This window comes from Lonchura striata, chromosome 37 (assembly GCF_046129695.1).
Source record: "Lonchura striata isolate bLonStr1 chromosome 37, bLonStr1.mat, whole genome shotgun sequence".
Lineage (NCBI taxonomy): Eukaryota > Metazoa > Chordata > Aves > Passeriformes > Estrildidae > Lonchura > Lonchura striata.
The window spans coordinates 1,371,024-1,393,819 of NC_134639.1; the positions used below are offsets into that span (position 1 = coordinate 1,371,024).

Below are 22,796 nucleotides of genomic sequence, written 5' to 3' on the forward strand. Positions count from 1 at the left end.
AATGAGACAGCCAAGATGATTAAATAGGGGAAATGTGGGAAGATTATTCTCCTGCACGGTGGGGGTGGAGGGAGGCAGAGATCTCTGAAGCTTGCTCTTGGGGAGAGAGGTTTATTGGGGGTGCAGGAAGGTCCGAGCCTCGTGCTCCCAGGCGTAGCACGTGGCTGGGCCTCAGAGGGTGGGGGAGGGGAGAGACAAAAGGAGAAGGGTTCAGGAGAGGGGAAGCCCCAGGAGGAGAAGAGGGGAGGAAGTCCAAGAGAGGGAGGAAGTCCAAGAGAGGGGGAGAGGTACAAGAGACAGCATGGCCCCTCGGAGCCCCCTTATCAGGGGCTCCTAGGTGGGCTGGGACAAGGCATGGGCCAATGGGGTTACAGACTCTGATGTTTTAGGGGCAGGTACAGAGGTGCGGGATGAGCCACAATCTTTTGGGGGGTGGGATGGAACAGTCCATTTCACTCCAGGATTTATCCAAGGGCAGAAGTGACATTCGGCTAGATAAGAGAACAATCATATCTATCTATCCTCTGCAACAGGGAAACCCGTTACTTAGTGAGTTTTTGAATAGTCTACATTCATGAGGAGATGCTGGGTTATCTCACATTCCTGAGGCAGTTTTGGAGCACTCCCCAGCTCTTGGGGGGTTTCCTGAGAGCAGCTCCACGGAGCCCCATGGCCAGGGGTGTTTGCCACGGGCATGAGCTCAGAGCTGTGCCAGAGTCCATTGCCTCAGTGCTGAGAGTGGAGAAATTATGCACGGCCCCAGACATCTCCAGTGTGTGCTTGTGGAGGCCTGTGAGCTTACTGGGGAGAGGGCAACAGCAATGCCCTGGAGAAATGCGCTTTAGGTTCCGGGCATTCCTCACAGCTCAGGGTGAGGACAGAAGCTTCCCCCATGGTGCTCAGCAGCACTGTGTTAATTTGTCCCAGTTCTGTCCTCCCTATTGGCCCATTGGCCTTTCCTAACCTTTTTACCCTGATATGTTCATGTTCTAGCAAGTTCTCCATTCCCTGTCCACCCTGGCATTCCCTATTAGTCCCTTTCCCTGTGTACCACCCCTAAACCCTGAGATCCCTGACGCTCTCCTCCACCGCTTCTGTTCCTGTATTTATACCCTAAACCAGCCTTTGTCTTTGTCTTTAACCCCCAGACCCCTGGAGCGTCAGACCCTGATAAACCCTCCTTGGGGCTCCTTGCCTGGATCAGGAATGGTGTGGCCAGCAGGACCAGGGCTGTGATTCTTCCCCTGTGCTTGGCACTGGTTGGGAAGCACCTCGAGTGCTGTGTCCAGTTCTGGGCCCCCCAATGTAGGAAGGACATGGAGGGGCTGGAGCGTGTTCAGAGAAGGGAAACAAGGCTGGGGAGGGGTATGGAGCACAAATCCTGTGAGGAGCAGCTGAAGGATCTGGGGTTGTTGATCCTGGAGGAGGCTCAGAGGGCACAAGGCGGTGTCAGGGCACAGGTTGGATGTGATGATCTCCAGGGTCTTTTCCAAACTTGCTGATTCTGGGATTCCCTGAAACCACCCTTGGAGCAGTTGCAGGAGGAGCCCCGGGCCTCCTCTTCAGAATCTCCAGAAGCCCAGGTCCCTCAGCTTCACCTCACAGCCCCAAAGCCCATCCTCTCAGTCCTGCAGAGCCTCTGCAGCTCCTCCTCACTGCCCAGAACAGGGAGCCCCACAGCCAGACACAGCAGCCCAGATGTGCCCCCCTGGCCTGGGGTGCCTCTGGCAAAGGGAGCAGCACCAGGCACTGCAGGAGCCTGCAGATAATTCCTGCAGCACTTGTGGGATGATCCTGCTCCCCAAGGGATGTTCCCGTGGTGCCAAGTCAGGAACTGCAATGGGGAGTGGGGCAGAGAGGAAAGGGCAAACAGGCATGGTATGTGTGCAGGGGAGGGAAGAGGGGTGGGCAACAGGAAGAAATTTGTAGCAGGAAGCGTAAAGAAAGCAAAGGTGAAGCTGAGGAAATGCTCAGGGCAGTTTGGGGGTGGCTGCCAGGCAGCCCTGGCTCTGAGCAGCAGCGTCTGCAGTGGGACAGGAAACTCCCAGCTGATGGGAACAAACTTTCTGGTTGACTGCAGAGGCCAGGACAAAGCTGAGTGGTTTCCCTGGCATCCCCCAGCCCTTCCTGGCCCCAGGGGCTGATGGCATTTGTGCTGCCTCAGGTCCATGTCCCCACAGCACCAGCATGGGGGTTCTCCTGCCTGCTGTGTGCAATGCAAACAGGGGCTGCTGAGCCAGTGCTGCCGTGTCTGTGCCTGCAAGGATGCGGCACCTCTGTGAGCTGGGGGAGAGGCCAGGGCTGCAGAGGGGGGATGTTGTTGGCAGCTCCATGAGGACGCTCTGGGACGCTGCCCTGGGCTGTGCAGTGCACTGGGGATGGATCAGCCCCTGCTCTGCTGCTCCTTCCCGTCTCCCCCAGGGCCCTAGCAGAGCACCAGCCATGCTGTTTGTTCCCAGCTTGCCCACAGCCGGCCTGGGGCTGCTCACGGGAGTTTTCTGTGCTGAGCATTGGCCTGGCCATGTTCTTGAGAGAGCCTGGGCAAGGAGCCTGGAGCCCCCAGGCCCTGGCCTGAGGCGTCAGCACTGCCCCAGCAGTGCCCATGGCCTGTCCCTGCAGCAGCCCCGGCACTGCCACCCCCAGGACTGTGCCCGGCCCCGAGAGCACTCAGGCCCTGCAGCAACACCAGGGCCACCAGGGCAGCGGGGCAGGGCCACGGGAGCAGCACTGGCACCACCAAGTGCTGCTGCTCCTGGGCACAGCTGCTGTGCCAGCCCTGATCTGCCCCAGCTCTGCACACAGACATTGCTGCTACAGCTCCAGAGAAGGCAACAAAAGAGCATCTGTGCAGAAAACTGTGCTGGGACATCCTTTAGTTCTTTTAAAGCCACTGAGAGTGCAGCCCCTCATTGACACAGTCTGTGGGCACAGTGAAGGTGGAAAGATTCAGAATGAGAATTGGCACCAAAAATGACATTTCTTTGAGAATAATATTAAATGAGTGCTACAAAGAAAAAGATCCTTCCAAATGAAACCAAGAAGTATCAAAGATTTCTTTTATTACAAGTGATTTGCAGAAATTGGCCAGCAGTTTAGTGTTCCTGAAACATCCAGTCATCAGTCTCCTCACTGCAGCCTTGAGCTCCTGGTTCCTCCGGCTGTAGATGAGGGGGTTCAGGGCTGGAGGCACCACCGAATACAGAACTGACAGGGCCAGATCCAGGGATGGGGAGGAGGTGGAGTGGGGCTTTGGGTAGGCAAATGCGGCAGTGCTGACAAACAGGGAGCCCATGGCCAGGTAAGGGAGGCAGGTGGAAAAGGCTTTGAGCCGTCCCTGCTCACAGGGGATCCTCAGCACGGCCCTGAAGATCTGCACATTTGAAAAAACAATGAACACAAAACAGCCAAATGCTAAACAGGCACTGTGAGCAGGAGAGCTTTAGGATGTGTGGGATTTCACAGAAGAACTGGCCCAGGGCATTGCCACGGCACAGGGGCATGGAAAATGTATTGGCTGTGTGCATGAGAGCATTGAGAAAGGCACTGGCGCAGGCAGCTGCTGCCATGTGGGCACAAGCTCTGCTGCCCAGGAGGGTCCCGTAGTGCAGGGGTTTGCAGATGGACACATAGCGGTCGTAACACATGATGGTCAGGAGGGAAAGCTGTGCTGAGATGAAAAAGACAAAAAAAAAAAAGAGCTGTGCAGCACATCCCGTGTAGGAGATGTCTCTGGTGTCCCAGAGGGAATTGTGCATGGCTTTGGGGACAGTGGTGCAGATGAAGCCCAGGTCGCTGGGGGCCAGGTTGAGCAGGAAGAAGAACATGGGCGTGTGCAGGTGGTGGCCGCAGGCTACGGAGCTGATGGTGAGGCCGTTGCCCAGGAGGGCAGCCAGGGAGATGTCCAGGAAGAGGCAGAAGTGCAGGAGCTGCAGCTGCCGCGTGTCTGCCAGTGTCAGCAGGAGGAAGGGGCTGATGGAGCTGCTGTTGGACATTTGTGGTGCCTTCGCATGTGGATCTGTAAAAAAAAAACAAACATGGAATGGTTGGGTTGGAGAGGACTTTAAACATCTCAGCACAGCTTGGAGGGAGTTTCCCTACTGCCTGCCCAGGGCTCTGCTGCCTGGAGCTGTCCCTGCCAGCAGCTGCTTCCCTGTGTCCTGGGGACTCAGCTCTGCTTGGCAGACCCCTCTCAGCCCCGCTGCCAACGAAGAAGACATAATTAATCTGTGCTAGTTTCAAGGTTTTTTATTCTTGTTTATGTCTAACATGTTCTGCTGCCGTTCCGCAGGACTGTGGGTCTCTGCAACTCAGTGTGATGTTACAAACATTATATACCAGAAACTATGTGTGCTATATTTACAGTAACGTGCCAATACCTATCACCTACGTTGAACAGTGTGTCCCCAGCCTAAAGCAATAGAAAAATGCCAACACTACAGTGAAACATGGAAAGCATGAAGAAGAAAAAGGACAAGACACACCCAATATCTTCCATCTTGCCTCCTTTGAACCGCTTATCTAGAATACTTAAATTCTACTTTTGCACCCATGTCACACTAATTATTACTTATCTCAAACACTCAGATCTTCTAATTCAACCTGTAAGATTGAAAAGTCTTTTCCATGGACAGAGATCGGAGAGAGTGTCTCTCAGAGACCTGTATGGGGGGTTCCTGACCCCCTACCATGATCCCAGACCTGACAGAGCAGCAATAGGGATTCCCTGGATTACCCTAGCAAACCTCATCAAGACCCATTGCAATGATCCATGGCAATCATCACCAGACCCATTTGCTATGGTCAGTATCCATGGCGGCCATCACAAACCCCCCGTTGCTATGGTCAGTTCTCATGCGGACCATCACAAACCCCCTGTTGTTATGGTCAGTTTCCATGGCAACCATCCCTAGCACCATTTGCTATGGTCAGTTTCCATGGCAACCATCCCCAGACCCAGTTGCTATGGTCAGTATCCATGGCAACCATCCCAATTCCCTTGTTGCTATGGCTTTTTTCCATGGAAACCAGCATGAGCCCCTGTTGCTATGATTAGTATCCATGGCAACCATCCCAATTTCCTTGTTGCTATGGCTTTTTTCCATGGCAACCATCACGAGCCTTTGTTGCTATGATCAGTATCCATGGCAACTGTCCCAAGACGCCTTTTGCTATGGTGAGTTTCCATGGCAACCATCCCCAGCTCCAGTTGCTATGGTCAGTTTCCATGGCAACCATGACATGCCCCATTTGCTATGGTCAGTTACCATGGCAACCAACCCCAGCCCCAGTTGCTATGGTCAGTATCCATGGCAACCATCCCAATTCCCTTTTTGCTATGGCTTTTTTCCATGGCAACCATCACCAGCACCTGTTGCTATGGTCAGTTACCATGGCAACCATCCCCAGCCCCGGTTGCTGTGGTCAGTTCTCATAGTGAACATCACCAGCCGCTGTTGCTATGATCAGTATCCATGCCAACCATCACCAGCCACGGTTGCTATGTTCAGTATCCATGGCAACCATCCCAAGACTCATTTTGCTATGGTCAGTTTCCATGGCAACCATCTCCAGGCTTCTGTTTCTCTCGTTAGTATCCATAGCAACCATCTCCAGGCCCCTGTTACTATGGTCAGTATCCATAGCAACCATCTTCAGCACCAGTTGCTATGGTTAGATTTCATGGAAACAATAACCAGCCCCTGTTGGCATGGTCAGTTTCCATGGCAACCAACACCAATCCCTGTTGCTATGGTTAGTTTCCATGGCAACAATCAGAAGACACAATTGTTATAATCAGTTTCCATGGCAATCATCACCAGCCTATTTTGCTATGGTCAGTTCTCATGCGGACCATCACAAACACCCTGTTGCTATGATCAGTATCCATGGCAACCATGTCCAGCCCCTGTTGCTATGGTCAGTTTCCATAGCGACCATCACCAGCCCCTGTTGCTATGGTTAGTTTCCCTGGCAACCACCACCCACCCATGTTTCTATGGTCAGTTTCCATGGCAACCATCCCCAGCGCAATTTGCTATGGTCACTTTCCATGGCAACCATCTCCAGCCCCTGTGGCTATGGTCAGTTCTCATAGTGAAGATCACCAGGCGCTGTTGCTATGATCAGTTTCCATGCCAACCATCCCCACCCCGGTTCCTATGGTCAGTTTACATGGCAACCATCCCCAGCTCCAGTTGCTATGGTCAGTTTCCATGACAACCATGACATGCCCCATTTGCTATGGTCAGTTTCCATGGCAATCATCACCAGACACATTTGCTATGGTCAGTTTCCATGCCAATCAACACCAACCCCAGTTTCTATGGTCACTTTCCATGGCAACAATCAGAAGACACTATTGCTATAGTCAGTTTTCATGGCAACCATCACGATCCCCTTGTTGCCATGGTCCTTTTCCATTGCAACCATCACCTGCCCAAGTTTCTATGGTCAGTATCCATGGCAACCATCACCACCACCAGTTGCTATGGTCGATTTTCATGGCAAGCATCACGATCTCCTGTTGCTATGGTCTGTTTCCATGGCAACCATCACTAGCCCATGTTCCTATAGTCAGTTTCCATGGCAACCATCCTCAAACCCTGTTGCTGTGGTCAGTTTCCATGAAAATCATCACCAGCCCCGGTTGCTATGTTCAGTATCAATGGCGGTCATCACAAACCCCCTGTTGCTCTGATCAGTTTCCATGGCAACCATCACCAGACACGTTTGCTATGATCAGTTTCCATGGCAATCATCACCAGCCCCTTTTGCTATGGTCAGTATCAATGGCGGCCATCACAAACCCCCTTTTGCTATGGTCAGTTTCCATGACAACCATCCCCAGCCCCAATTGCTATGGTCAGTTTCCATGGCAACGATCCCAATCTCCATGTTGCCATGGTCCTTTTCCCTTTCAACCATCATCTGTCCATGTTTCTATGTTCAGTTTCCATGGCAACCATCACCATTCTTTGTTACTATTGTCAGTATCCATGGCAACCATCGCCACGACCCGTTGCTATGGTCCATTTTCATGGCAAGCATCACAAGCTCCTGTTCCTATGGTCAGTTACCATGGCAACCAACACCAGCACCTGTTTCTTTGGTCGGTTTCCATGGCAACCATCCCAATTCCCTTGTTGCTATGACTTTTTTCCATGGCAACCATCACGAGCCACCGTTGCTATGATCAGTATCCATGGCAACCATCCCCAGATCCAGTTGCTATGGTCAGTTTCCATGGCAACCATGACATGCCCCATTTGCTATGACCAGTTCCCATGGCAACCATCCCCAGCCCCAGTTGCTATGGTCAGTTTTCATGGAAACCATAACCAGCCCCTTTTGGCATGGTCAGTTTCCATGGCAACCAATTCCAATGCCTGTTGTTATGGTCAGTTTCCATGGCAACAATCAGAAGAGACAATTGCTATAGTCAGTTTCCAAGGCAATCATCACGAGCCCCGGATGCTATGGTCAGTATTCATGGTGGCCATCACAAACCCCCTGTTGCTATGATCAGTTTCCATGGCAACCATCACCAGACCTATTTGCTATTGTCAGTTTTCATGGCAACCATCACCAGACCCATTTGCTATGGTCAGTTTCCATGGCAACCATCACCAGCCCCTTTTGCCATGGTCAGTATCCATGGCGGCCATCACAAACCCCCTGTTGCTATGGTCATTTTCCAAGGCAACCATCACCAGACCCATTTGCTATGGTCAGTTTCCATGGCAACCATCACCAGCCCCTTTTGCTATGGTCAGTATCCATGGCGGCCATGACATGCCCCATTTGCTATGGTCTGTTACCATGGCAACCATCCCCAGCCCCAGTTGCTATGGTCAGTATCCATGGCAACCATCCCAATTCCCTTGTTACTATGGCTTTTTTCCATGGAAACCATCACGACCCCCTGTTACTATGGTCAGTTTCCATGGCAACCATCCCCAGCTGCAGTTGCTATGGTCACTTTCCATGGCAACCATGACATGCCCCATTTGCTATGGTCAGTTTTCATGGCAACCAATCCCAACTCCAGTTGCTATGGTCACTTTCCATGGCAACCAACACCAATCCCTGTTGCTATGGTCATTTCCATGGCAATCATCACCAGACCCATTTGCTATGGTCAGTATCCATGGGGGCCATCGCAAACCCCGAGTTGCTATGGTCAGTTCTCATGCTGACCATCACAAGCCCCCTGTTGCTATGGTCAGTTTCCATGGCAACCATCACCAGACCCATTTGCTATGGTCAGTTTTCATGGCAACGATCCCAACCTCCTGTTGCTATGGTCCATTTCCATGGCAACGATCCCAAGCTCCTGTTGCTATGGTGAGTTTCCATGGAAACCATCACCACCCCCTGTTGCTTTGGTCAGTTTCCATGGCAACCATCACCAGCTGCTGTTCCTATGGTCAGTTTCCATGGCAATCGTCGAGAGACACTGCTCCTATGGTCACTATCCATGGCAACCATCCAAAATCCTATGTTTCCATGGTCAGTTTCCATGGCAACCATCACCCGCCCATGTTGGTATGGTCAGTTTGCATAGCAACCATCATTAGCCCCTATTGCGATGGTACTTTTTACATGGCAACCTCCCCAGCCGCTGTTGCTATGATCAGTTTTCATGGCAACCATGGCAAGCCTCCTGTTCCTATGGTCAGTTTCCATGGCAACCATCGGAAGACACTGTTTCTATTGTCAGTTTCCATGGCGACCATCTCATGCCCCCTGTTTCTATGGTCAGTTCCCATGGCAACCATCACCAGCCCCTGTTGCTATGCTCAGTTTCCATGGGAACCATCACCACCCCTTGGATCTATGGTCCTTTTCCGTGGCAACCATCCCGTGCCTCTGTTGCTATGGTCAGTTTCCATGGCAACCATCAGCAGCCCCTGTTGCTATGGTCAGTTTCCATGGCAACCATTGTTAGCGTTCGGAAAAACAAATAATCCCGGGATATGATTATCTGCAGTTGCTTCTGTTGAGAGCTCTGGGAATCAGGGGTACAGACCCAAATCTGACACCGACATGGCTTTCGAGCTGAACGTATTTTATATTGTATCGTTACACAACTTACATATTTATTATTAAACTTACATTGTTCTATTGTATACATTGACATAAGTTACTTCTGATCTTTCTTAGGTCACTGACCAGTGTTTCTCACGATCATTCTTATGATTAAACAGCAATTATATTTAATTACTAAACAATCATCACATCTAACAATTATATCAATTATCATGTACTAGCTACACGCTGCAGTTCTAGCAAGTACGAGTTCTCCATGTGCTTAGACTGTTTGCTTATCCAGGGCCTACTAAGCTTATTTTTCCTTTTAACCCTTACTCCCTATGATTTTAAAACCATTTTACTATCAGAGGAATGGCCAATCCCAAAAAGCATCCCTCCAAAGGTTCTGAAATCTTTTTCGGATCCTGTGGAAGGATAGCCTGTTTGGACACAGTACCTTCCTGTGGCTCACTTTGAACCTCCGGAATTGGACATTTTTGGGTCAACAAAAATGAAATTCTGTATTAAATTTAACCCACTGGGAGTGGCAGAAACAGATAACCACATAATAGATGTCACTCCAAACCAACTCTTTTATAGAAATGCATCATCCTGGTGTAATTACACCAAAATGATGAGCAAACCATCCCTCCAGCATCCAGCTTTTTACCAAAGGGAGTGGTTTTAATCTGCGGGGACAGAATTTGGCCTGCTATCCCTGCAAAAATCAAGGGCGGCCCATGCAGCATTGGGGAACTCTCATTGATAACACCTGATTTAGAAATTTTAAGGGAGCAGACACACAGGGGAAAAAAGATCCCTTGAGCAATATAGTCCAAATTGTGATGATGAAGTTTATACCTGGGACGCGGCTTGGAGAACTGCAGTAGCAATTTTCTCACCCCAAACAGCATCAGGGGTGGCCTTGACACAATTGGACCACATGGCATGTTGGTGGAGTAAACACACTCGAGCTGTTTCATCTGCACTGAGCGACATGTTAACAGATATCAGCAGTGCAAGACAAGCAACACTTCAGAACAGGGCGGCAATTGATTATTTGTTGCTGTCACATGGGCATGGGTGTGAAGAATTTGAGGGGATGTGCTGCATGAACTTGTCTGATCACTCAAAATCTATCCATGAAAATATAAAGCAAATACAAAGCAGCATCAGCAAATTGAAAGAAGTTACAGGATTCTGGTGGGATGATTTCATTAACTTCTTTAATCTCTCACCATTGCGGAGGGAGCTTTTGAAAGTAGCATTTTATATTTTTATAGGGCTTCTAGTTCTTCTGCTTGTTCTGCCATGCATTTTCTGTGCATTCGTAGGGCCATGAACAAAGTGACCAAACAGGTGTTTCTGGTTCAAACAGGAAGGAAAGATGTTGGAACTCAAAATGTCCCTCAGACGTTTTTGGAGGTTCCAGGCCCTGGTTGGAGGCATTTGAGACCTTGGCAGGCAGCTGCAAACAGCTGTGATTTTGAGTTTGAGCCATGGAATGATTTACCAACTTTGAAGGTGGAACAAGCAGTCACAAAAGTTTAGATATTATAGTAGAAGTAGTTACCAAGCAAAGGGAAGAATTTTTAGTATTGTACAAGGGGGTTTTAACACCTGTACAGTGGGGTTTTTACTTTGTACATGGGGGGTCAGAAGTTTTAAGATGGAGGAATGTAGGCCGGTCCTGTTCCTCCTCTTTCTTCTTCCTTACCTCCATGTTCTTGATGATGTTGGCACTTACGGATTGGTGCAGATTAGAAAAGCACCATTTAATATAGGTAGTAGGTATTGGGGAAAAACTGTAAACATGTATCATGTAATGTATCATGTAAAAAATAGCAGCAGCCCTGAGCAGGGGAGAGAGAAGAAGAAGACAGTGGTCAGAGAGGATGTCAGAGGTGTGTGTGCCTCTGCCTGAGCTGCTGACCAAACCGCAGTAGCCAGAGAAGACAATCTTTCAGATAGCTTGCAATAAACTGCCTTGAGACCAAACAACAAGAGGCTGCAGAGTTTTCTTTAAAAGCACGGGTTGGAGGAGAGACTTTACCACCACATGGAACCCCTGAACCAGGCCAGGGTTCTGACAGCTGTATACCAACAGCCCCTCAGTTCCATGAGGTTTGTGCTGTCAGAAATGGTCTCCTTGGTTCTTTAGGGTGAAAATGGCTGCTTGGTTCCAGAAGGTTCTCAGTGGCAGTGGTCTCCTAAGTTCCATGAGGCCCTGCAATGTCACAATGTCCCATAGTTTCCAGGAGCCTCTGTCCCATCAGCCATGTCCTTTGTTCCAATGAGACCACAGAGTGTCATAATGGCCTCTTGTTTCCATGAGGTTCCATAGCGTAACATGGTTGCCTTGATTCCAAGGGGTCCTTCTGTGTCACAATGGCCCCCTGATTCCATGAGGTTCCACAGTGTGGAGAGTTTTGTGGATGAATGGCTTCGTAAGAAAGGACATGACTACGTGCAGTTAGTGAAGCAGTAGCTGAAAATTGCAGAGTGCAGCAATAGCAGATGTAGCAACAATATCTTATGTCCTTGGGTAAGCTGGTTCCCAACAGTAGAATGGTCAGCAAAAAAGATAAGTGTAAGGGAAAACAAAGCAAGCTTAGAAAGCCCCAAAGGCAGGGTTGACCTGTTTTTGATACACCAATGATGAGCCTAAGTTTTGCAATATGCATGAGCTTCATTATAATGGGTATAACTGTACATGCGTGCTTGGAATAAACTGAGACTTGTTGACATTATAGAATGGACTTGTCTCCAGTCATTTTTTCTACACCACAGCATCACCATGGTCTCCTTGGATATGCAGTATCTCTATGGACCACTGGTTCCATGCGGCCCTGCTGTGTCACAGTGGTTCCTTGGTTCCATGAAGCCCCACTGCATAGCAATGGAATCTTGATTCTGTGAGGTTCCGTGCGGTCACAGTGGTGTCCCTCATTCTGGAGACCCTTGGTTCCACAAGGTTCCATGATGTCACAATGGTCTCCTTGGTTCCAGACTGTAACAATGGACCCTTGGTTCCATGAGATTCCATGATGTCACAATGATCTCCTTGATCCACACTGTAACAATGGACCCTTGGTTCCACGAGGTTCCATGATGTCACAATGATCTCCATGGTTCTGGACCGTAACAACAGACCCTTGGTTCCACGAGGTTCCACGTTGTCACAATGGTCTCCTTGGGTCTGGACTGTAACAATGGACCCCTGTTCCATGAGTTTCCTAATGCCACAATGGTCTCCATGGCTCTGGAGTATAACAATGAACCCTTGCTTCTACAGTGTTCCACGATATTACAATTCTCTTTTGTTCTGGTCTGTAACAATGGACCCTTGGTTCCACGAGGTTCCACGATGCCACAATGATCTCCTTGGTTATGGACTGTAACAACGGAACCCTGGTTCCATGAGATTCCATGATGTCACACTGATCTACTTGGGTCCACTAGGTTCCATGATGTCACAATGGTCTCCGTGGCTCTGGATTCTAACAATGGATCCTTAGTTCCATGAGATTCCATGATGTCAGAATGGTCGCCTTGGTTCCATGAGGCCTTGCTTTGTCACAATGGACCCATGGTTCCATGAGCTTCCGTAGTTGTCACCATGGTCTCCTCGGATCTGCATTGTCACAATGGACAACTGGTTCCATGGGACCCTGCTGTGTCACAATAAACCCTTAGTGCCATCAGGTTTTCTAGGGTCACAATGGTCTCCCCGGTTCAACGACACCTTGCAGTGTCACAATGGCTGCTTGGTTCCATGAGCTTCCATAGGGTCAGCCATGGTCTCCTTGTTTCTGCAGTGTCAAAATGGACCCTTGGTTCCATGAGCTTCCTAAATGTCACTGGTCTCCTTGGTTCCATGTGGCCCTGCTGTCTCACAATGGTCCCATGAGTCCATGTCCCTTGGTTCCATGAGTTTCTCTACTGTCAGCCATGGTTCCTCTCTTCCAATGCCGGCCCACTGTGTCATAATGGACCCTGGGTTCCATGAAGTTCTTCAGCATCACAATGGCCCTTTGGATCCATGAGGTTCCTTAGTGTCACCACGGTCTCCGTGGATCCACATTGCCATAATGGACAATTCCTACCATGCAGTCCCACAGTGTCACGGTGACCCCTTGTTTCCATGAGGCCGCACTTTGTCACCATGGACCCTTGGTTCCATAGGTTTTTTCCCCTAACAATGGACTCCTTGGTTCTGTGAGTTACCCTGCATTTTACAGAGGTTTCTTTGCTTGCAAAAAGGCCCGGCTGTGCCTCAATGCACCCTTGGTTCCATGAGGATCTGGAGGATCACAAAGGATCCTTGGATCCACAGGGTGTCAAGGAATTTCTCGTGGAACAAGGACGTGCTCTCCTTGATGCTGTTCCTTTGCAGGAGCTGGACAACCCTGGCCTGCAGATTACAGAGTTACTTTAGTTACTTTAAAGTACTTAGGACACCCTTGGAAAGACAATAGGCCTTGTACAAACGCAATAGCCAATGCTGGGTGCTGAGTAGTACATGAAAACTGGCACGTACTATAACCTGATCAGATGCTTGCAGAATAACAGCCAATCAATAAGTGACAGAAGTAAATAAATATTCGTTGATTAAGGTAATATGATTACATTTATTACCTTAACCAATGAATGTTAATTTGCTATTGTATTATAGAAGGCGATAAAGGCATAAAACATGAAAAAAATAGACAATAAAGGAGGATGATATCAAGCCATATTGGTTTGGGTGTCATTACTCCAGCTGGCTCTCTGTGGGACCCTCTTCAGATTGTCAGCAACAAGGGATCTTGATTTTCATACCTACTAAAAATGGATTAGGAGATGCTGGGGATCCTTATCAACTGAGGATTGATGATAATCAATCTATAAATAGGAAAAGTAAACAGGACAAAACAATTCCCTCTGCACCATTTTCAATATAGTGGGTTGACTTTGAATACACTTGTGCAATCTGTCTAATTAACCACTGAAGAATTGAAGACTTGAATTATTTCCATGGGCTTGTCTTGTTTGGGTGTTTGGAAGAAATATGAATGAGCCTTTGTCACTGAATTTCTATACTGAAGAGCTCAAGAAAGAAGATGCCTCTGGAGTTAGTAAAGTTCATCACCAACCTCCAAGGTGCTGAGGATCCATCCCCATCACAGCAGCAATGAGCAGAAATGGGCTCAGCTTTGGGGCTGCCCCAGCTCTGGGATGGGCCCTGGGCCTGGAGCAGGAGCAGCTCTGGAGGGCCCCAGGGCCGGGGCTCTTGTGCTGGCCTGGGCAGATGGGATGGCAGGAGGGGCTGCAGAGCTCTCAGCACCTCAGGCAGAGGGGAGCAGGACACCCAGGGAGCTCCTTTGGCCTTGGCCAAGCCCCTTCCCCCATGGTGGGGCTGAGTCCTGGCTGAGCTGCAACTGCTGCTGTGCCCTTGGCAGGGGCTGAGGCCGTGGGGCAGTGCCCAGAGCAGCCTGGGCTGAGCAGAGCTGTGGGGCCAGAGCCGGCTGGGCTGTGCTGGGGAGAGGCCCTTGGTGCTGCCCAGAGCTCAGGGCAGCTGGCAGAGCTGGCAGGGAGCTGGGCTGGGCTGGGAGAGCCTGGCACAGAAACCATCAGTGTCCATCTCAGCCTGGCTGAGCGGGCAGGGGCCAAGGCCAGCAGAACATGGTCGGCAAGTTCTCTGTGTGGGAGCTGAGCTGGTGAGCCCTTGAGCCCTCCCAAGGTCTGGGGCTGCACCTCCAGCTCCAGAGAGGTGACAGATGGGAGCAGAGACAAATCATTCCTGCTGCATTCTTCATTGTGTTTGCTTGTACAGGTGACCTGGATCCATATGTAGATGAGCTGTTTTGTGTCTGAAAACACTGGTAAAGTAAGAAGAATACTATTTTTTAGCTGAAAATAATATTTCATGCATAACACACAATGAGAAAGAAAAGACACATATGATCAGAAGAGCATCTGAGTTTTTCAGAGTACAAGAGGCTCATTGATGTTGCAGCAGTCAAACCTGTTCAAATACTTTCCTCAGGGCTTCTTTGAAACGGGAGGTGACCACCAGAGGCCAAGGCCAGCCAGAGCTGTCTGTTCTGGCAGATTTTGTCTGGGAGAACCCTTGCAAATCGGGAATTTTGGAGGAAAAGAGTCAATTTTGGCCATGGTTGCCTGTGCAGAAGGGATGGTACTTTTCCACAGGAAGAAAAGCACAGATCCCCAGTGTTTGAAGCAAGGTGAGAGCCAGCTCTCAGGAAGACAATGTCAAAAAGACTTGTTTGTAATGGCAGCTTTTGTTTAGGAGCAATCCCTGGATATTGGGAATTTTGAGGGGAGAATCCCATTTTGGCCATGGGTGCTTGAATGTGAAGGGCAGTTCTTTTCCATTGGAAAGAAAGCCCAGAGCCCTTGGCTCCATGAGGATCTGACGTGCCACAGAGGCCCTTTGGTTTCACAAGGCCTAAAAATGTAGAAATGGTCTCCATGGTTCCATGAGGCCCTGCTGGGTCACAATGGACCTTTGGTTCCATGATGCCCCAGAGTGTCACAATGGCATCCTTTGTCCCATGGAGTCAGAATGGACCCTTCATCCCATGGACACCCACCATGTTCACTGTAGTCCCCTTGATTCCATGAGGGCCTGCCATGCTCTAATGGTCCCTTGGTTCCAGTGTGTCCCAAAGTGTCAGGATAGTCTCCATTGTTCCATGAGGCCTCGCAATGTCACTGTGCTCCCCTTGGTTCCACAGAGCCCCACAGTGGAACAATGGACTCTTGGTTCCATAAGGTTCCTCAGTCACAATGGTTTCCTTGGATCTGCAGTGTCACAGTGGCTCCTTGGCTCCGTGTGGCCACGCTGTGTCACAATGGCTCATGGTTCCATGAGGCCGCACTGTTTAACAAGGGACCCTTGGTTCCACGAGGCCTTGCTGTGTCACAATGGCCCCTTAGTTCCCAGAGGTTTCTCAGTGTCACAATGATCTCCTTGGATCTGCACTATCACAATAGACAACTGGTTCAATGTGGCCCCAATGTGCCAAAATGGATTTTGGTTCCATGGGGTTCTGCTGTGTCACCATGGACCCTTTGTTCCATGAGTTTGGGCAGTGTCACAGCTGAGTCCTGGGTTCTGTGAGGCCCCGCTGTCGCCAAATCTCGGAAATATCACAATGAGGCTCCTTAACACTAATTTGCTATTTCAGAGGGTATAATTTATTCAGGCCGAAGGTCTAGTGAGGGCTAACTCCTGATCTGCTGCAGACATGTAATTTTACCAGTGTATTGCTCATATACAGTTCCTAAATGCTAATTACGATTTACCCATTTCCATTAAACCCACCCCAAGTTCCCAGATTCAGTCCTTGTTTTCTCTGTCACTGCACCCTTGAGCCAGATGTCTTCTTCTCTTCCAGCCATCCCTGCTGGGAAAGCAGTCCCTGCATGCCTTGTTCCTGTGCTGAAAGTTCACAGGCAGGGTAAAAATGGAATGAATGCTTTGGGTATCAGCCCAAGGCTTTGTGTGGCCAGGCAGGGGCAGCAGGAGGCAGAGCTGCCAGCAAAGGAAGGGGCCAGCGAGGTGGGGCAGCCAGGGGTGACAACAGCCTGCAGGGACAGAGGCGCAGGGCAGGGACACCGTGGGACAGCCTGGGCTGCAGAGGGCTCAGGGATGTGCAGCAGCTGCAAGGCCCTGACAGAGCCAACCTGTGCAGCCCTTTGGCCGTGGCTGCTGGCCCTGGGCCTGAGGCCACGAGGGGACAAGTGACCCTTGCAGCCCTGGGGCCTCAGTGCCTCCTTGTCCCTGCTCAGCAGCCTGGCAGGGGCCGCCCCATGGTCCTGCCCTTGGCATTGCACATCCCCACATGCCAGTGCCCATCCCGGGAAGAGCCCTGAGCAATGAGGGAGGGACAGGATCTGCCTTGCCAGGGGCTCGGGCTCAGGCCTGGGCCCTTTGCATTCCTGAAACACATCCAGATTTGCTCAGCACCAGAGACACCTTTCCCTTGCCTGTCCCAGCTGCCATCACTGCCTCCAGTGTTCTGCTCTGATTGGAACCTGGGGACACTTTCTCAGTCCTGTCCCTCAGTGGGACCCATTAAAACTTCAGGAAACTTTGGAGTTTGATTGTAACTTTGAATTCTTGAGAGATTTCTGCCACTCCCTTTCAGGGACTGATGGCCAGGGACTCAGCAGCCAACCCACAGGAGAAGTCCTGATGCTGTGTCTGTGCTGCTGAGCTGGGCCGGGCTCCTGGCACAGAGGCAGCTCCTGGCCAGGGCAGCGCTGCAGAGAGACAGCTCTGGCCAGGAGCAGCTCCTGGGCACAGCCCAGCAGGGCTGGGGCACTGCCTGCAGCCAGCCCGGGCACAGCACAGAGGCACAGAGAGAGGAGAGGCAGCCTGGGCTGGGAGGGTGACTGAGCTCTCACTAGGGGAGAAATCTTCACAGCGTTTGAATGAATCATTCTCTGCCTCTAGGAAAATTCCACTTCCATTCCTGGAGGCTTCTCCTAAGGCTGGCCCGTGCCCCACTTTCCATGATCTTTTGCAAGGGCTCTCCCAGTTCCTCTGGGGCAGAGGACGTGTCCATCAGGCAGACAGGGCAGTGCCTGCAGGCAGCGAGGGCAGGCAGCAGCAGTGCCAAAGAGGTCAAAGGCAGCCTGGGGTGGCAGGACAGGAGAGATCCCATCAGGGGAGAAATCTGCACAGCCCCTGGACACGCTGAGTCTCTGGCTGCAGAGCAATGCAGGTGAGTTCCTGGAAGTGTCTCTGACAATGCCAGCACTGACAGGACCTGTCAGGGTGGCTCTCCTGGATGTCCTGGCATGGAGCAGAACAAGCTCCAGAGCGGGGCTTCCCTGCTGCTCCCTCAGAGGCACAGGACAGGTCCCTGCACAGGCAGAGCTGCCCCGGGGCCGTGGGGTGGGGATGGGCTCAGTGAGCGCTGGCAGGGAGTGGAGCTGGGCACAGGGAGACGCTGCTGGCAGGAACAGCCCCCTCAGCAGAGACACGGGCAGGGAGGGACAGGGAGCTGCTGCCACAAATGCCAGGCAGGGGGATGTGCCACCTCCCTGCTGTCCCTGTGGCTCAGACACCTTCCCCCAGCAGCTCCTGCCCAGGCTCCTTTCCCATCCCAAGCAGAGCCCCTGCCCTCATCCCACACGGGCTCGGCTGTGCAGGGCCCCTGCAGCAGCCAGAGCCCAGGCAGGGAAGGACAAGGCCCTGATTTCCATCAGTCTCTCTGTCCCTCCTCCCCTGGCAGGAGCATTGTGACATTTCACTGCCATGCCCAGATGCCTGTGTTGTCCCCATTGCCACCATTGGGTTTTCTGAGGCAGTGCCAGGGTCTGGAGGTGGCAGGTGCCCGTCCAGGCAGGGAGCCTTGGGACCCTGCTGTGGACATGTGTCTGTGGGAGCAGAGTGCCCAGGTGTCCTCAGGGGCCCTTCAGCTGATTCCCTGGGTGTCCTGCAGGGCTGCAGGTGCCCTCCAGAAGGGCACAGCTCTCCCGTGGTGTCTCTGTGCTGCATGGGATCCTCATGGAGGAGACAGCTCAGTGTTAGGGCCAGGGAAATGCTGCTGGACACCTGCACCTGGGCAGCTGCAGTGATCCCTCTGTCCAGCAGCCTGGCAGGAGACAGCTGAGATCCCAGTGAGGCACCCTGAGGGAAGGCGAGGGCTCTGTCCATGTGCTGTCTGACCCCAGAGCCTCTGCTCTCAGCACTGCCCTGGTGCACTCTAGGGGAACTCCTCTGCGTGCCTCTCCTGTAGCTCGAAGCTGCCAGCAAGGGACAGCTGAGAACAGCCTTGATGGCCAGAGCTGCTCCATTGTCCCTGCACTGAGAGACCATCCCTGTGCCTCTCAGACCCACACGATTTCACCTGCAGTGCATTAGAAATGTCAGGGATTTCAAACAGCCACAACCACTCCTGACTGTGGCAGTTGCAGCTGGGTGAACAAACACAAGGAATTCCCTCAGTTCAGTTCTTCAGATGGGCAAAATGCAAACAGCAGAGCTGAAAAGATTTTTGGTGTTTCCAAGTTCATTTAATTGGAGATCACCCAGCATTCTCAGTTACCTCTCACTGCTCAAGAAGAAGGAATCCTCCTGAGCCCTGCTCTGAATTCCTGCAAAACCAAGAGCCCAGGTGAGGGGAATGTAGAGAAATGTTCTTAAAAGGAGAGACCCTAAATGTTCCATTGCTATGAGATATGCAATAGATTTTGCTCACGGAAGTGTGGCCTGACTTAGTGCTGTATTTTTCTCCTCAGGAGATAATAATTTCCTGAGGCAGAAATGTCCAACAGCAGCTCCATCAGCCCCTTCCTCCTGCTGGCACTGTCAGACACGCGGCAGCTGCAGCTCCTGCACTTCTGCCTCTTCCTGGGCATTTCCCTGTCTGCCCTCCTGGGCACCGGCCTCACCATCAGCGCTGGAGCCTGTGGCCACCACCTGCACACACCCATGTTCTTCTTCCTGCTCAACCTGGCCCTCAGCGACCTGGGCTACATCTGTCCCCAAAGCCATGCACAATTCCCTCTGGGACACCAGGGACATCTCCTACTCAGGGTGTGCTGCACAGCTGCTTCTGTTTGTCTTTTTCATTTCAGCAGAGGTTTCCCTTCTCACTTTCATGTGATACAAGAGCTACATGTCCATCTGCAAACCCCTGCACTACGGGACCCTCCTGGGCAGCAGAGCTTGTGCCCACATGGCAGCAGCTGCCTGGGCCAGTGCCATTCTCAATGCTCTGCTGCTCACGGCCAATACATTTTCCATGTCCCTGGGCCAGGGCAATGCCCTGGGCCAGTTCTTCTGTGAAACCCACAGGTCCTCAAACTCTCCTGCTCACACTCTAAACTCAGGGAACTTGAGCTCCTTGCTGTTAGTGCCTTTTTGTCATTTGCCTGTTTTGTGTTCATGGTTTTCTCCTATGTGCAGATCTTTAGGGCTGTGCTGAGGATCCCCTCTGAGCAGGGATGGCACAAAGCCTTTCTCACCTGCCTCCCTCACCTGGCCGTGGTCTCCCTGTTTGTCTGCACTGCAGCCTTTGCCTACCTGAAGCCCCACTCCCTCTCCTTCCCATCCCTGGATCTGGCAGTGTCAGTTCTGTACTCGGTGGTGCCCCCAGCCCTGAACCCTCTCATCTACAGCCTGAGGAACCAGGAGCTCAAGGATGCCCTGAGGAAAATGATGACTGGCTGCTTCTCTGAAGCTACCTATTGCCTGTTTTTTCTGCCAAACTTTTGGAATGGAACTCATGACATGCCCAACAGGCCTGCCCAGATCCTTGGGTAATGTTCAGTGGGTTTTTAGCTCATAAAAGTATCCTCAATAACATTTTTTTAACCCCCACCATCTAATTCACTGTCTGCCTCTTGAATGTGACCCATAAGCTCTGTTAACCAGGTTTGTGCTATTGCTACATTTGAACAAAATAAAGTACCCTGCAGTGCCTGTTTTATCTGGGATCCCAGCTCTGAGGCCTGCATGAAGTTAGAGGGGAGAAGGGGAAGAGAGCTCCAGCAGAGCAGCACTGCCAGGGAGCAGCAGGGATTGTTCCTTTTGGAGCTGCCCTTCCCACTCCACCCTCTCCTTGCCAGCCCTGCTGTGGCTGTGAGGCCGCAGTGCTCTGGCAGCTTGGTCACTGTCCTGCTGCGTGTCCGTGCTGTGACCACAGGCAGGGACAGGCCGTGGGCACTGCTGGGACACAGCTGGGCTCCAGCACAGCAGCTCCATCAGCCAAGGGCATCTCCTGAGGGCAGGGCAGGAAGGCTTTGCTCTCCTCCAGAGCTGCTGTCAGCAATGTGCTCCAGGAATGCCCTGGCACAGCAAAGCCCAGTGCCTGGGCAGAGGGGGAGTGTGCAGGGAGGGGACACAGCAGTGTCCTGGCACAGCCAGAGCTCCTGGCATGGCCCTGATGGAGGAGCAGAGCAGGGCCTGGGCTGTGTCTTTGTTCTGGGGACAGCCTGGGAAGGTGCCCCACGACAATTGTCCCACACCAGCCCCTGCAACCACCACTGCCAGCACTGGCCTCTCCCCCACCTGCAGGAGATTGTTTGTCCCTGCATGGAGGGACACCAAGTGACCAGGCCAGCAGGCCATGTTTGCTCTGTACTGGGGAGATTTCAGCAGTGCATCCTGTGTGTGTGGGGAGATGAACCTGAATGAGCACAAACACCATCAGCAGCACTTGGGGGTGGCACAATTCCAGTGGCACAAACAGTGCCTTGAGGCCATTTTACTCTGAGAGTAACATCCTCGGGGAAACCACCTGAATTCTTTGCTGGGCTGTGGTTAGGACAGCATAGAGACAAACATCCTGGGCAGGGAGGCTCCAGGACAAAATGCTCAGGGCAGCCATGGACTGCACAGAGAGACATTGGATGGAGTGAGGGTCTGTGGGGAGAAAACCCTGCTGCCTCCCTTCTGAACCACCCTGAGGACCTGGATAGGCTGTGCTGTGTTCTGGGCACTGATCTGGGACTGAGGGATGTGGAAAAGGCCTTTGGTGTCAGGCTTGTTGAGAAGACTGGGCAGTGTCACTGTGGGACCTCTCTCAAACCCCCTGGAAAGGCCAGAGCCATCCCAGAGGGTCCTGGGCCCTTGGGAAGGGCAGCCATGGAACCAGTCTGGGCAGGGAGGGGCACTGGGAGAGTCACAGACTGGTCAGGCTCAGCAGGGAAGGGGATGTGGCAAATCCTCCTGCAGCCATTCCAGGCACTGGCAGGACAAGGCAGGGACTGCAGAACCCATGTGGGAGGGAAGAGAAGGGGATGTTGTGTGCCCAGGCTTCAGCAGGCCTGTGACAGGGTCTGCTGTGGTCTCCTCAGAGCCAGACTGGAGAGAGCTGGGCTGAAGGAGTGGAACATGGGGTGGGTGGGAATGTGGCTGAACAATGAGGGTCAAATGTCATCCATGGTACAGAGTCCTCTTGGCAGCCACGCCCTGGTGACATCCCTCAGTGACCAGCCCTTGACCACCACTGTGGATTATTTCTATTATCTCTACAAGGACATGAAATGCAATTTCAGTTCTTTGTGGATGCTGCCAAATGGCAGGGAGTCTGTGACTGAACTCATCTAGTTAATGGTGACTGCTAAACATAACTGGGCAAGATGACTGAGTTGGGTAAATTTGTCTTGCTGTCAGGTACCAAGCAAGACACAAGGAAAGGGAGAAAAATGTATGCATGAGAAGAAAGGCAGTTCAACAGGGAAAAAAACAAAACCGACCAAAAAAACCCTCCAAACCCAACTAAAAAAAAGCACAGCAAGACACACTAACAGAAGAAAAGCAAATCCACAAAAAATTGCCGATCAGCAGAAAATGTTTGACAACTCTGTGGCAGGATAAATTTCTGTATGTGTAGGTGCTGCTTTGAAAGAAAAGTATCTTCAAAAAGAAATTAATCCTCTACCCCCTTTGTCACCAGTTCTCTCAGTTGATTGCTGATCATGGTGTCACATGGAATGGAACATCCTTTGGGTCAGTCCAGCCCAGCTGGCCCATCCCTGTTCCCCCAGGAACATTTGCCCTCCCCAATCCCAGAGGTTGGAGGGCTTGCAGACACATCTCATGCAGAGTGAGCACTGTGACAAGGACAGGAGAACAGAACAACATTTACTCTTATGAAGGACAGCAGAACAATCCTTTTGTTCCATGTGGTGTCAGTGGCATGGTGGCAGAGGAAACTTTTCCTTTAAACATCCACCCCAGCATCAGCAGTCGGGGTGCCAGGAGGAGCTGTGTTTCCATGACAATCACCTCCAAGGTGGCT

General features: G+C 51.5%; 1 pseudogene; it reads left to right on the plus strand.

Annotated features, from left to right (window-relative positions):
* The window catches only part of LOC144247988 (olfactory receptor 14A16-like), a 160,385-nt pseudogene that overhangs the window by 130,420 nt on the left and 7,169 nt on the right, over positions 1 to 22,796 (plus strand).